The 14272-nt window shown below is 49.6% G+C and overlaps 1 non-coding gene across 1 annotated transcript; it reads left to right on the top strand.

Moving 5' to 3' along the window:
• Positions 1 to 1355: 1355 nt before the first annotated feature.
• On the top strand, positions 1356 to 1462 carry LOC112878571. The gene has a single exon (XR_003225794.1). It is a non-coding gene; the product is annotated as a small nucleolar RNA R71 (small nucleolar RNA).
• The last annotated feature ends 12810 nt before the right edge of the window (positions 1463 to 14272 follow it).

The following is a 14272-nucleotide window of genomic DNA, read 5'->3' on the forward strand; positions in this document are numbered from 1 at the left end:
GAGCTCTCCACCTTTCGCCACACCTTCTTGGCTTTCTTCCTTCTGGATTGTATGGTCGGTGGAGATTCGGGTTGGGGTTGCGGTTCTCCCCATATCCCGCTTCGATCGTGACCCTGATAGATCACAAAGCGTTGCCTCTCCCTGTATTGGAATTTAAAGAAAATATTGTCGACCCCGATGCGGAAGTGGATTTCTCCGGCCCTCACATCTATCCTTGCTTTGACGTCCCTTAAGAAAGGCTGTCCAAGGATGAGCTGTACACATAAATCACCCTCCATGTCAAGGATGATGAAGTTGATGAGGATGAAGGAGTTCTTGACATGCACTAGTATTTTTTCGACTATCCCTTCGGGATATCGAATGGTTGAATCGGCGAGCTGCACGTACATTAGCGTCAGGGAGAAAGCAGGATATTGTAATTGCTCAAATATTACCTTAGGCATAATGTTTATGCTTCCCCAAGATCACAGAGGGCCTGATTATAGAAGCAATTGTAGATCGAGTAGCTGGTCATCGGGATCCATGGATCTCCGTTTAGTGCTGCTATTAGTCCTTCCCATGCATTCCTCCTTAGACGTACAGGTCTTCATGCATGATTAGTTCGAGATGGCCTTTGGGATGGGTTGCCCCATCCGGTGGACACCATGCTAACATTTTCAAAGGGAGCTTCGAGTTGCCCTGAAATTTTCTCATTATCCACAACAAGAATAGCATCAGCAATTTGAGTAAGTTGAGTTTCGATCATTTTATTAAAACTTAGTTGATTTTTAAGAGTAGAAGATAAGGTTTCAATTTTTACATTTATACCTTCAAGAGTTTTATCATTGGCCAAAAGCTTTTTATTCATTAATTTTAGCTTGGCCTAAAACAAGATCTTTCAGGGAAGGTTGATTCCAATTGAAATTTGAGTTATAATTATTACCTCCCTGATAAGGTAGGCATGACTGGTTCCACCCTTGGCCTCCTTGTGGACAATACCCGTTGTTGTTGTTATTGTTGATGATGAAAGCAGCATCTTCATGAGTTTCGGTGCGGTCGTTCCTCAAGTGTCCACCATTTCTGTAGACTTCACATGCGGAAGGCGTGTTGATGGCTCTGCCCATTCAACCAGCTTTCTGAGCAGGAGGTCCATTTTTGCCAAGAGCATGTCTGCTTCCTTGACGGTATGCATGCCCTTGGTACGGGGTTGGAGTCATTCTTCGCTCCACCCTTGATTGGAGACCATCTTCTCGACCAGCGCTGTGGCTTTGGCTATGGTGAGGTCGAGGCAGGCTCCTCCAGCAGCAGCATCGATGTGGGCTCTTGATGTCAGTGTTAGCCCATTATAGAAGCTTTTGAGGACAAGCCATTCATCCATCCCATGATGAGGATAGGCTAAGATGTATTCTTGTAGCCTTTCCCAAGCTTTCGGGATGGATTCCATCCCTATCTGCTGGAAACTTGAAATTTTACCATGCAGGGCATTGGTTTTGCCCAACGGGAAGAACTTCACAAGGAACGCCATGGAACACTTGTTCCATGTGCTGGCAGCTTCCTTGTCCTTGTAGAACCATTGTTTCGCCTTCCCAAGAGGGAGAAGGGAAAGAAACGGAGCTTGACTACATCAGCTATGACACCCCATATCACTACAGTTTCGCACAGCTCAAGGAAGTTTTGAAGATGGGCGTTGGCATCCTCGTTAGGCTTGCTGCAGAATGGGCTAGCCTGCACCATGTTGATGAGACTCGATTTGAGCTTAAAGTTCACATCCCCGACATCAATGTTGGGTTCGGTAGCCACGTTGGCAGCAGAGGGGACAGAGAAATCATGGAAGGGCTTTACGGCCATGGTGGTTGTTGGTGCTTGAATGATGGGTTCTTCTACCGGGAGAATGACATGAGGAGGAATGATGTGACGTCGGACCTTCCTCATGAGTTTCTCTGGATTTTCAACAAAGTTTGCCGGCAGGGAGAAACTGGTCATACACTACCCTTATTTTCATCCAGCAGGAGAAAACAAAAGCAATATTAGCCTGTATAAGCAATAGCTATTTCTTACACATATTGCCAAGATCATGTATTAGTAAATTTTTTAATCAATGCCATCCCCGGCAACGGCGCTAGAAATGTGTCACACCCGATTTATGAGAACATAAATCGAGCAATCATATATGTGCCAGGATCAAGTCACGCATATATTCAACAGATTATCAAGATATCACAACACACGTCACGAATAAAAGCGTATAAATTATAAAAGGAATATCTTTATTACAACTGAATCAAGAATCAGTTCAAAGAATGCGGAAGCGTAAAATAAACACATGAAGAATAGGGCGCCACAGGGACGTCAACTGGGAGACAACGCCTAGAAATCATCGAGTCCGCTGATGTAGTCCTCCACGTCGCCTGGTACTGAGCAGCAGTCGAAGATATCCCAAAGAGAACAGAAGAGAGGAAGAGGCAAGTGTGAGTACACAACTTGTACTCAACAAGTATAACACGAGTATGAGGCTCTAGGGTTAGCTGACTCAACTGCAGTAGCTTTTAATCTTGGCAAATTTTATTAAAACTGTTTACTACAAGTGGATGAATTACCATAAACCCAATTGCATAAAAATTTAATCAATATTAATTAAGAACTGCTGAGAACCATCCAAACCAAAACCACCCGGGGAATCTCCCTAATCAAAGGTTGATAACCCCACTAATCAAAAGGAGGATCTGGGCCGCTCGTGACTGTGAGCACAGCTGATATATCAGTTTTACACTCTCGAGAGGTTGCACAACTTTACCCACAAGTCGTGAGCTACGCTAGATGTTCATCACACTTCCTTAGGTGAGATGGCTAGCAAGCACACTACCAGACCGTTACAAAGGATCACATTGGTAAGGTGTAACCGCTAAGGATTCTGGATCAGCAATGATGGGGCCCACCTCCGGGGGTACAAGACACACAGCACAGACCAAGCCGGAGGAGCAGGGACCATTGAAGCTTACCACCCCTCTTGCCCACGCAGGTAAGTTACTCCCGAACCAACACGACCTAATTAGTAAGTCAAGACCGTCCCATTCCAGTCTTGTGGTTGTGCGGTTGTCCCAGGTTGTCGCTCTATGAATCGGTCCTTATGGAGAGTGGCCAACCAAGCACTAAGCACCGTGCTGGCCCCCTAAACCAAGTTTCTAACAAAACATCTTTTAAGGAGACGTGAGCCACTCAAGCACACAGCACAGAGGGCCACTCTCAGAATCAGGTTGCATATACCATTAATCAAATTTAATTAAAAAGACCAAGTGTGTTATAGCGCAGCAACCTAGCACAACTAACCAAAATGCAACCCAAAGGATATATATATAGGATATAAAGTGGCTAGGAAAGTCCTTATAGGCATACAGTATTAAAATGCAGTATGAAATTGTATTTAGAAGTTGATAGGAGGTTCATGTTATACTTGCCTTCCTCAAAGTTCTCCTGCTGCTGCTCAAAAGCTTCAGAAGATGGTGGCTCCTGGTACTGGTCCAAAGGCTCCGCGTCTACTCACGATCATCAAGCATGGTCCACACATACACACATGCACAGACAATAGCAAACTATAAGAAAAACAGTACACCAATACAATAGAACAGCACACAAAACTAGCCTAGAACTATTCTACGTGTTACAACGATCGTGTGGACATAAAGAACACCTAAAACGGAGCTAAGACGCGAAAACTACGCTTGAAACAAGATCCAGGGACCTATTTGTAAGAAAACTGGAGGTTCTAAGGGGTCCTGCGCAAAAACCGAGGGTCTAAACGCAAATAAAGGGTAGACACAGGGGCTAGCACGTGAAAACCCAAGGCATGGCTGCGGGCACTAATTCCAGGAAGCTCAGGGGCTTAAAAGCATAAAACAGGACCTAACCGTAATTATTTTTGTACTATGGGTGGACTGCGGGTTGATTTCCCGAAAGGACAGGGACTCTTTAGCAAAACCGAAGGGCTGAACCGGTAGCTTCTGTTCTGGGCCCTTGGATCGCCATCTAACGGCTCAGATTAGATCTATTACGCGAAGGGGTACACTTGATTCTCATCCCTCCGATCGGGATCTAACGCGCCAGAGCCCAACATAACAGAAATTCAATCCCACGCGCCGGATCAAGGATGGACAGCCGGGATTTAAGACAAGGGCGAATCGGTATGAGGGAATCACATCCGCTGGATCACGATCTGACGGTCGGGATCAAGGGGCTAGGGATCTAACCCTACCCACTGGCCGCGGATCGGACGGCTCAGAAGAAAAAAGGGGGTCCGGGCGGCGGTGTGGCGACGGATGCTCACCGGAGTTCGGTCTCCGCGGCGGTGCCTCGTCGGTGCTGGCCAAATCCGCCCTCCGAGGGTCTATTCGAGCGGGGCTTAAGCTCGGGAGCACCAGAGGAACATGACGAGCGCACCAGAGTAGATGGCACGGACCTGCAGCGGCTGCAGCAGCGCGCTCGGCGGCGGGGCGGATTGGTGCGGTGGCACTAGCCGGTGCGCACGCGCTCGGGCGGCTCGGGCTCAGAACGTTGGCGAACAGGTACTAGGTGCGTGCGCGGTGCTGGGCAGGCCGGAACCAGGGCACGCCTGGCGGAGCAGGGGACTCACCACGACGGCCCGCGATTGGACGTGGCGGCGGGACACGGGTGAGCGGTGTCCGGCCGTTGCAGGGAGCTAAGGACCCCAATATCTAGCGCAAACTAATCCGGGGAAGGGTACGATGCTCACCGAGGTGGAAATCGGCCGAAGATGTGGCGGCGTTGCCGGATCACGGCGGAGCAGAGGCGGAGGAATGCGGCGGCGCAGAGGCTCTGCACGGGCGGGGTGCTAGGGTTGGAGGCGGCGGAGCACGGGTGGGGAGATGAGAGCGCAGGGGTCGGGGGTCCCGCTTATGGGGCGGCGGAACCCTCGGCATGCGGGCCCAGGCGCGGGCGGCGCGGAGATCCCGGCGGCGGGCTGCACGGCCATTGCGGAGGGGAAAGGAGAAGAAGCTGACCGGTGGGCCCCGATTGGCAGAGAAAGAAAAGGAGAGGGGTGCACGTGGGCCGGGCTGGCTGTGCGTGAGAGAGGGGAAAGGGAGAGAGGGTGGAGCTCGGGCTGGGAAGGAGTTGGGCCTCGGGCCAAAGGGTTTTGGGCTGCTTCCTTTCCCTCTTCTTTTCCTTTTTCCTTTTCCACACTCAAACCATTCAAACCATTCCTTTTGAATTCAAATAAATTTGAATTCAAACCCAACACAAATAAAACAATGCACCAGCATGAATGCACAAGCAAGTTGACCCTATAATTAATTTTATTTTCTTATGTTATAAATTTGCTTTAATTGCCACAAAAATTAAAGAAAAACTTGGAAATTTCATTTGAGCAAAAATAATTCATTAAAATTTAAGGAAATTACCTTAGGGTGTTACAAACCTACCCCCCTTACAGGAATCTCGTCCCGAGATTCGGATAGGCTACCTAGCAAAGAGGTCAGGGTACGTCTTCCTTAGCTCATCTTCTCGCTCCCAAGTGGCCTCGTCTTCCGTGTGGTGGCTCCACTGAACACGGCACATCTTGATTTTCTTGTTCCTGGTAATTCTCTCGGATGTCTCGAGAATCTTTACCGGATGCTCGATGTAGGTCAGATCCTCCTGCACATCCAACCCTTCTATCGGTGCTTGCTCCTCTGTCACCCTCAAGCACTTCTTTAGCTGAGACACGTGGAACACATCGTGCACTCCTGAGAGGTTGGGAGGCAACTCCAATCGATATGCCACCTCACCTTTCCGTTCCAGCACCTTGAACGGACCAATGTATCGAGGTGCTAGCTTCCCTCTCACATTAAACCTGCGGATTCCTCTCATTGGCGAGACCTTCAGGTACACATGGTCACCCACTGCAAAGGTCAAATCCCGACGACGCACGTCCGCGTAGCTCTTCTGACGAGTCTGAGCGACTCTCAGGTTCTCTCGCACCTGCTGTACCAACTGCTCTGCCTCTTCAACAATATCTGGACCAAACACCTGCCTCTCGCCAATCTGATCCCAATACAGCGGAGTCCTGCACTTCCGACCATACAGGGCCTCGAAAGGAGATTTCTTCAGACTGGCCTGATAGCTGTTGTTGTATGAAAACTCTGCATACGGCAGGCATTTATCCCAGCTGGTACCATACTGAATAGCGCAGGCTCGAAGCATATCCTCCAACACTTGGTTGGTTCTTTCTGTCTGCCCATCTGTCTAAGGATGATATGCAGTGCTGAAACGCAGCTTCGTATCCAATGAATCATGCAACTGCTCCCAGAACCGTGAAGTGAACTGAGATCCTCGATCAGATATAATTTTCTTCGGAACACCATGCAGACAGACGATTCTGGAGATGTACAACTCTGCGAGTCTAGCGCCGGAGTAAGTAGTGTTCACTGGAATGAAGTGGGCAACCTTCGTCAACCGATCCACTACTACCCAAATGGAGTTGTACCCTTTCTGAGTACGAGGCAAGCCAACGATGAAGTCCATAGTGATCTCCTCCCATTTCCACTCTGGAATCTTCAACGGCTGCAATAGACCTGCTGGTCTCTGATGCTCTGCCTTGACACGCTGACAAGTGTCACAAATAGCCACATACTCCGCAACGGAACACTTCATTCCATACCACCAGAATCGTTCCTTGAGATCATAATACATCTTCGTGCTGCCTGGGTGAATGGAATATGCCGTATCATGAGCCTCACTCAGGATCAGCTTCCTGAGATCTCCTACATCCGGCACACATATCCGACCCTTGTACCACAAGGTACCCTGATCATCCTCCCTGAAATGAGGTGCTTTGCCAATCTTAAGCAGTTCACGGATCTCCTGCAGCTTCTTATCATCTTTCTGATGCTGCCTGATCTCGGCCTCTAGAGTGGGTTCTGCCTCGAATGCTGCACTCGAGGTATGATGCAAGAAACCCAGACTCAACTGCTCAAACTCCTCACATAACTCCTGAGGCATCTGAAAAGCCACGGCCATGTTAACATAGCTCTTCCTGCTCAGAGCATCTGCTACAACATTGGCCTTGCCCGGATGATAGTGAATCTCCAGGTCATAATCTTTGACCAATTCTAGCCATCTTCTCTGCCGCATGTTCAGCTCATTCTGAGTGAAAATATACTTGAGGCTCTTGTGATCAGTGTAAATGTCACACTGCTGCCCAAACAAGTAATGCCTCCATATCTTCAGAGCATGCACAACTGCGGCTAACTCCAGATCATGAGTGGGATAATTCAGCTCGTGCCGGCGCAACTGCCGCGAAGCATAAGCTATCACTCTGCCTTCCTGCATCAGGACGCAACCAAGACCATCCCTCGAAGCATCACAATACACTGTGAACCTCTTGCTCTGGTCTGGCAGAGTAAGGACTGGCGCCGTAGTCAACCTCTTCTTTAGCTCCTCGAAGGCCTTCTGACGCTCATTAGTCCAAGAGAAATCCACACCCTTCTCTAGCAAGGAAGTCAAAGGCTTCGCAATCTTGGAGAAATTCTCAATGAACCTCCGATAATAGCCTGCTAAGCCCAGAAAAGAGCGGACTTCCTTCACTGTCTGCGGTACAACCCAGTCAAGCACATCCTTCACCTTCCCGGGGTCCACAGCAATACCTCCCTTGGAGATAACATGACCGAGGAATGGAACCTCGTCAATCCAGAATTCTCACTTGCTGAGCTTGGCATATAGCTTGTGCTCTCTAAGCCTCTGCAACACAAGCCTCAGATGCTTCTCATGCTCTGCTTCTGACTTGGAATATATCAGGATATCATCAATGAATATCACCATAAAGATGTCCAGATAATCCATGAAAACCTTGTTCATCAGATGCATGAAGAAAGCCGGAGCATTGGTCAAGCTGAAAGACATGACCGTATACTCATATAGCCCATACTTGCAGGTGAATGCCGTCTTCGGAATATCCTCAGAACAAATCTTCAGCTGATGATAACCCGAACGCAGATCAATCTTCGAGAATACACAAGCGCCCTGAAGCTGATCGAGGAGATCCTCAATACGCGGCAATGGATGCTTGTTCTTGAAGGTGACTGCATTCAGATCCCGATAATCGACGCACATTCTCTTCGCGCCATCCTTCTTCTCTACCAGCAATACAGGGAAAGCCCAAGGAGAGAAACTGCGACGGATATAACCCTTAGCTAGCAACTTGTCGATAGTCTTCTTAACTTCCTCATGTTCAACGGGTGCCATACGATAGGGCCGCTTAGCAATAGGAGCTGTGCCAGGTAAGAGATCAATGGAAAACTCAATGTCGCGATTAGGCGGCATACCTGGCAAATCATCCGGAAAGACATCCGAGAATTCAGACACCACGCGAATACCATCCGTGGGTCTAGCCTCCATCTGATGAAGAAATCCAGAAGGCTCCGTGGCCCCAACAGTGACCTCCTGACCATCCGGTGCTGATAGAAGAACTGTCCTCTGAGCACAATCTATCCGGACTCCCCACTTAGCAAGAGTCTCCATCCCGAGGATCACATCAATACCCTTGGTGTCTAGCACCATCAGATTAGCACTGAACTCTACCCCCCGTATGACAACACTGACCCTGGGACAGAAGACCTGAGATCTCAACTGCCCTCCTGGTGATGACACTAACATGCACCTCTTTAATGTGGTAGTATGAATACCATGATGCTCAACAAAAGACTGGGTGATGAAAGAATGCGTAGCACCAGTATCGAAAAGCACTGTAGCAGGGTGGGTATTGACCATGAACGTACCAATAACCACGTTAGGAGCCTCGGCCGCTGACTCGGCCGTCACGTGGTTCACCCTGCCCTGAGCTGGGGCCTTGGGCGGTGCTGCACGCCCCTGCTGTCCTGCCTGCGCCTTCCGGGGACAGACGCTGGCGTAGTGCCCCGGCTCGCCGCAGTGATAGCACGCCCGTGGGAATGCTGGAGCCTGCTGCCTGGCAGAAGGAGTAGGCACTCCCTGCCGCAGAGCCGGTGGGGCCGGTGGAGCAGAGCGTGGCGGAGGCGCTGGAAGCCTCTGGCCCGGTCCCGCCTGCTGCTGCTGCTGAGGACGAGGCGGGTACTGCTGCTGGCGCTGCTGGTACTGCTGGACCTGCCTCTGGTGTTGCTGCTGCTGCTGCGGGTACTGGTATCGAGGCCGAGTGTTGCTACCCGACGCAGCAGGAGCCATCTTCCTCTTCTTATCCTCAATCTCCCGGGGCTTGCTCTCGGTGTTGAGGGCAGCATCAACCAGCTGGTTGAAGTTGTCGAAGCGGTGGTTCATGAGCGCATACTCCAGGTGGTCATCCAGTCCCTCCCTGAAGCGCTCCTGCTTATCGCCATCATGGGCGACCTCAGCGGGGGCGTAGCGAGCGAGCTGGAGGAAGCGGTCACGGTACTCAGTCACCGTCATAGCTCCCTGAAATGATAATCACCGGAAAGAAGATGGGAATTTACTCAGCATTTCTTGTAGCAAGGGTGGGTTTGAGCTCAAAAAGAAGTTGCGGAAAGATTTTACTCGGGTTTTACCTGCTTAAGCGCAAGGAACTCCTTGTGCTTCATCTTCATCACACCAGCAGGGATGTGGTGGTACCTGAAACGCTCCCGGAACTGGACCCAAGTGAGAGTGTCGCGGTCCTGAGCCGGGTAGGACTCCCACCAGTCGAGGGCTGAGCCTCGCAGCTGCCCTGCTGCGTAAAGGACTCGCTCCCGGTCGTCGCACTGCGCAACAACCAACTGGCGCTCCATCGAACGTAGCCAGTCGTCCGCCTGGAGTGGGTCCGTGGCGTGAGAGAAGGTCGGAGGATGACCTCTCAGGAAATCCGCACGCCGGTCACGGGGCTGAGGCGGCGATGGAGGCGGTGGCTGGGCATGGATCTGCTGCAGAGCCTGAACGGTGTTGTTCAGGGTCGCCATCATCTGCATCTGGAGCTGGAAGAACTGCTCCGGGGTCAGTGGTGGCGGCATCGGCAGCGGATGGTCAGTGCTCTGGTTGTTCTGCCCCTGCTGGCCAGAACCGGTGCCGGTGCTCCTGGTGTTCACCATCTGTTTGCAGCACAGTGAAATTTATAAGAGATAGACATGGTATAACTTCAGGAAGGAAAACTCTGATAGGATAAAATAGGGAGAAAGGAATGTACGGTTTTACCCCCCACGATCTATCTCAATTTTATTACTTAATTCAAGTTTGCCTTAAGATCGATTTGCATAAAGAGGTTTACTTCTAATCTATGCAATCAACCAAAAATCCAAATCAAACATTTGCACAATAACAAACATTCAATATTCACAACTTAGTCGAGTTTATCACTCTACTCGACTAACACACTCGTTCTAGCGTATTTTCATTGGGATAGCTTAAACTTATAGCTGATAGGGTTAGACACTCAGGTCAACGTCTACGGAAAACGCAAGCTATTTCTCAGAAGAGACAGGAGAGAGATAGCAAATCAAGGACTTAAGACTCAAGGAATAGAAGTAGGGAATGATGTTAGAAGATTTGCGGAAGCAAGGCAAGAGAAAAGAAGTCCTAAACTCGACCAGTTCCATCTAGGCTCCGTCCTACAGTCGACACGGCTCTGATACCAATCTGTCACACCCGATTTATGAGAACATAAATCAAGCAATCATATATGCGCCAGGATCAAGTCACGCATATATTCAACAGATTATCTAGATATCACAACACACGTCATGAATAAAAGCGTATAAATTATAAAAGGAATATCTTTATTACAACTGAATCAAGAATTAGTTCAAAGAATGCGGAAGCGTAAAATAAACACATGAAGAATAGGGCGCCACAGGGACGTCAACTAGGAGACAACGCCTAGAAATCATCGAGTCCGATGATGTAGTCCTCCACGTCGCCTGGTACTGAGCAGCAGTCGAAGATATCCCAAAGAGAACAGAAGAGAGGAAGAGGCAAGTGTGAGTACACAACTTGTACTCAACAAGTATAACACGAGTATGAGGCTCTAGGGTTAGCTGACTCAACTGCAGTAGCTTTTAATCTTGGCAAATTTTATTAAAACTGTTTACTACAAGTGGATGAATTACCATAAACCCAATTGCATAAAAATTAAATCAATATTAATTAAGAACTACTGAGAACCATCCAAACCAAAACCACCCGGGGAATCTCCCTAATCAAAGGTTGATAACCCCACTAATCAAAAGGAGGATCTGGGCCGCTCGTGACTGTGAGCACAGCTGATATATTAGTTTTACACTCTCGAGAGGTTGCACAACTTTACCCACAAGTCGTGAGCTACGCTAGTTGTTCATCACACTTCCTTAGGTGAGATGGCTAGCAAGCACACTACGAGACCGTTACAAAGGATCACATTGGTAAGGTGTAACCGCTAAGGATTCTGGATCAGCAACAATGGGGCCCACCTCCGGGGGTACAAGACACACAGCACAGACCAAGCCGGAGGAGCAGGGACCATTGAAGCTTACCACCCCTCTTGCCCACGCAGGTAAGTTACTCCCGAACCAACACGACCTAATTAGTAAGACAAGACCGTCCCATTCCAGTCTTGTGGTTGCGCGGTTGTCCCAGGTTGTCGCTCTATGAATCGGTCCTTATGGAGAGTGGCCAACCAAGCACTAAGCACCGTGCTGGCCCCCTAAACCAAGTTTCTAACAAAACATCTTTTAAGGAGATGTGAGCCACTCAAGCACACAGCACAGAGGGCCACTCTCAGAATCAGGTTGCATATACCATTAATCAAATTTAATTAAAAAGGACCAAGTGTGTTATAGCGCAGCAACCTAGCACAACTAACCAAAATGCAACCCAAAGGATATATATATAGGATATAAAGTGGCTAGGAAAGTCCTTATAGGCATACAGTATTAAAATGCAGTATGAAATTGTATTTAGAAGTTGATAGGAGGTTCATGTTATACTTGCCTTCCTCAAAGTTCTCCTGCTGCTGCTCAAAAGCTTCAGAAGATGGTGGCTCCAGGTACTGGTCCAAAGGCTCCGCGTCTACTCACGATCATCAAGCATGGTCCACACATACACACATGCACAGACAATAGCAAACTATAAGAAAAACAGTACACCAATACAATAGAATAGTACACAAAACTAGCCTAGAACTATTCTACGTGTTACAACGATCGCGTGGACATAAAGAACACCTAAAACGGAGCTAAGACGCGAAAACTACGCTTGAAACAAGATCCAGGGACCTATTTGTAAGAAAACTGGAGGTTCTAAGGGGTCCTGCGCAAAAATGAGGGTCTAAACGCAAATAAAGGGTAGACATAGGGGCTAGCACGTGAAAACCCAAGGCATGGGCTGCGGGCACTAATTCCAGGAAGCTCAGGGGCTTAAAAGCATAAAACAGGACCTAACCGTAATTATTTTTGTACTATGGGTGGACTGCGGGTTGATTTCCCGAAAGGACAGGGACTCTTTAGCAAAACCGACGGGCTGAACCGGTAGCTTCTGTTCTGGGCCCTTGGATCGCCATCTAACGGCTCAGATTAGATCTATTACGCGAAGGGGTACACTTGATTCTCATCCCTCCGATCGGGATCTAACGCGCCAGAGCCCAACATAACGGAAATTCAATCCCACGCGCCGGATCAAGGATGGACGGCCGGGATTTAAGACAAGGGCGAACCGGTACGAGGGAATCACATCCGCTGGATCACGATTTGACGGTTGGGATCAAGGGGCTAGGGATCTAACCCTACCCACTGGCCGCGGATCGGACGGCTCAGAAGAAAAAAGGGGGTCTGGGCGGCGGTGTGGCGACGGATGCTCACCGGAGTTCGGTCTCCGCGGCGGTGCCTCGCCGGTGCTGGCCAAATCCGCCCTCCGAGGGTCTGTTCGAGCGGGGCTTGAGCTCGGGAGCACCAGAGGAACATGACGAGCGCACCAGAGTAGATGGCACGGACCTGCAGCGGCTGCAGCAGCGCGCTCGGCGGCGGGGCGGATTGGTGCGGTGGCACTAGCCGGTGCGCACGCGCTCGGGCGGCTCGGGCTCAGAACATTGGCGAACAGGTACTAGGTGCGTGCGCGGTGCTGGGCAGGCCGGAACCAGGGCACGCCTGGCGGAGCAGGGGACTCACCACGACGGCCCGCGGTTGGACGCGGTGACGGGACACGGGTGAGCGGCGTCCGGCCGTTGCAGGGAGCTAAGGACCCCAATATCTAGCGCAAACTAATCCGGGGAAGGGTACGATGCTCACCGAGGTGGAAATCGGCCGAAGATGTGGCGGCGTTGCCGGATCACGGCGGAGCAGAGGCGGAGGAATGCGGCGGCGCAGAGGCTCTGCACGGGCGGGGTGCTAGGGTTGGAGGCGGCGGAGCACGGGTGGGGAGATGAGAGCGCAGGGGTCGGGGTGTGGCAGAACCAACCTGAATTATACCGGCTCAAGTACGCTAGTCCTCCTTGGAGGGCTAACTCGTACTTCAAACGGTATAATACTATTGGTCTGTCGGGTAACGTCCCGATAAACCACCGAGCTCAGGATCCAACAAGGTACCTCACACGAAGGTGAGTCCAGAGATACAATGCCAAAATAATTTACACCACAGGCAGTTATATTACAAAAATGTACAAAATAACATTTGTCCTCACTGAGGAGAATTTATTACAACACAAGTTCAAGTTTCTAGTTAAAGCAGCGGAATTTGAAAAGCAGAGTCGATATACACGGCGTCATTACAGATATTATGCTAGCCCTGGCATAATATCACTCGGCGGGGTCTGTGTTGGCCGGGGACGGATCCCATTCCACGGACCAACCATCAGGCAAAGGGTAAGGCCATGGTGTAATGAACGCTGGCTCATCAGAAGGGTTACCTGAAGTAAATCAACAAAGCAAGGCTGAGTATACTAATACTCAGCAAGACTTACCCGAAATTGGGTATATCTTAGCCCATAACTAGACTCATGCTGGCTTTTAGCTTTGGGTAGGGTTTTCAGCTGAAAAGCAACAAAGAGTAGATCCTTATTTTCAATTTTTAGCTTTCAGGTTCTAGTTGAATTAACCATTCTAGGTAAGCACCTATAGCTATCCAAACATGGTAGAATCTTTACTCAAACATCATCTTTAATAATCACATGATTACTCTTGTTACTCTATGTGATAAAGGGGATCAGCAGTCTCATACATCGTGAGAGGCGGACGATTCTGAATCGAGATTCAACCCTTGCAAGGTAAACCTAACACACACGCTTGGAACACCATAGGGTAGTTCCGAAGCAACCGTTTGCCTTTCATTCCGACTCGTGGATCAGGGCCACCACAAGCGACTGCAGGTCATATGC

This window comes from Panicum hallii, unplaced genomic scaffold (assembly GCF_002211085.1).
Source record: "Panicum hallii strain FIL2 unplaced genomic scaffold, PHallii_v3.1 scaffold_12, whole genome shotgun sequence".
NCBI lineage: Eukaryota > Viridiplantae > Streptophyta > Magnoliopsida > Poales > Poaceae > Panicum > Panicum hallii.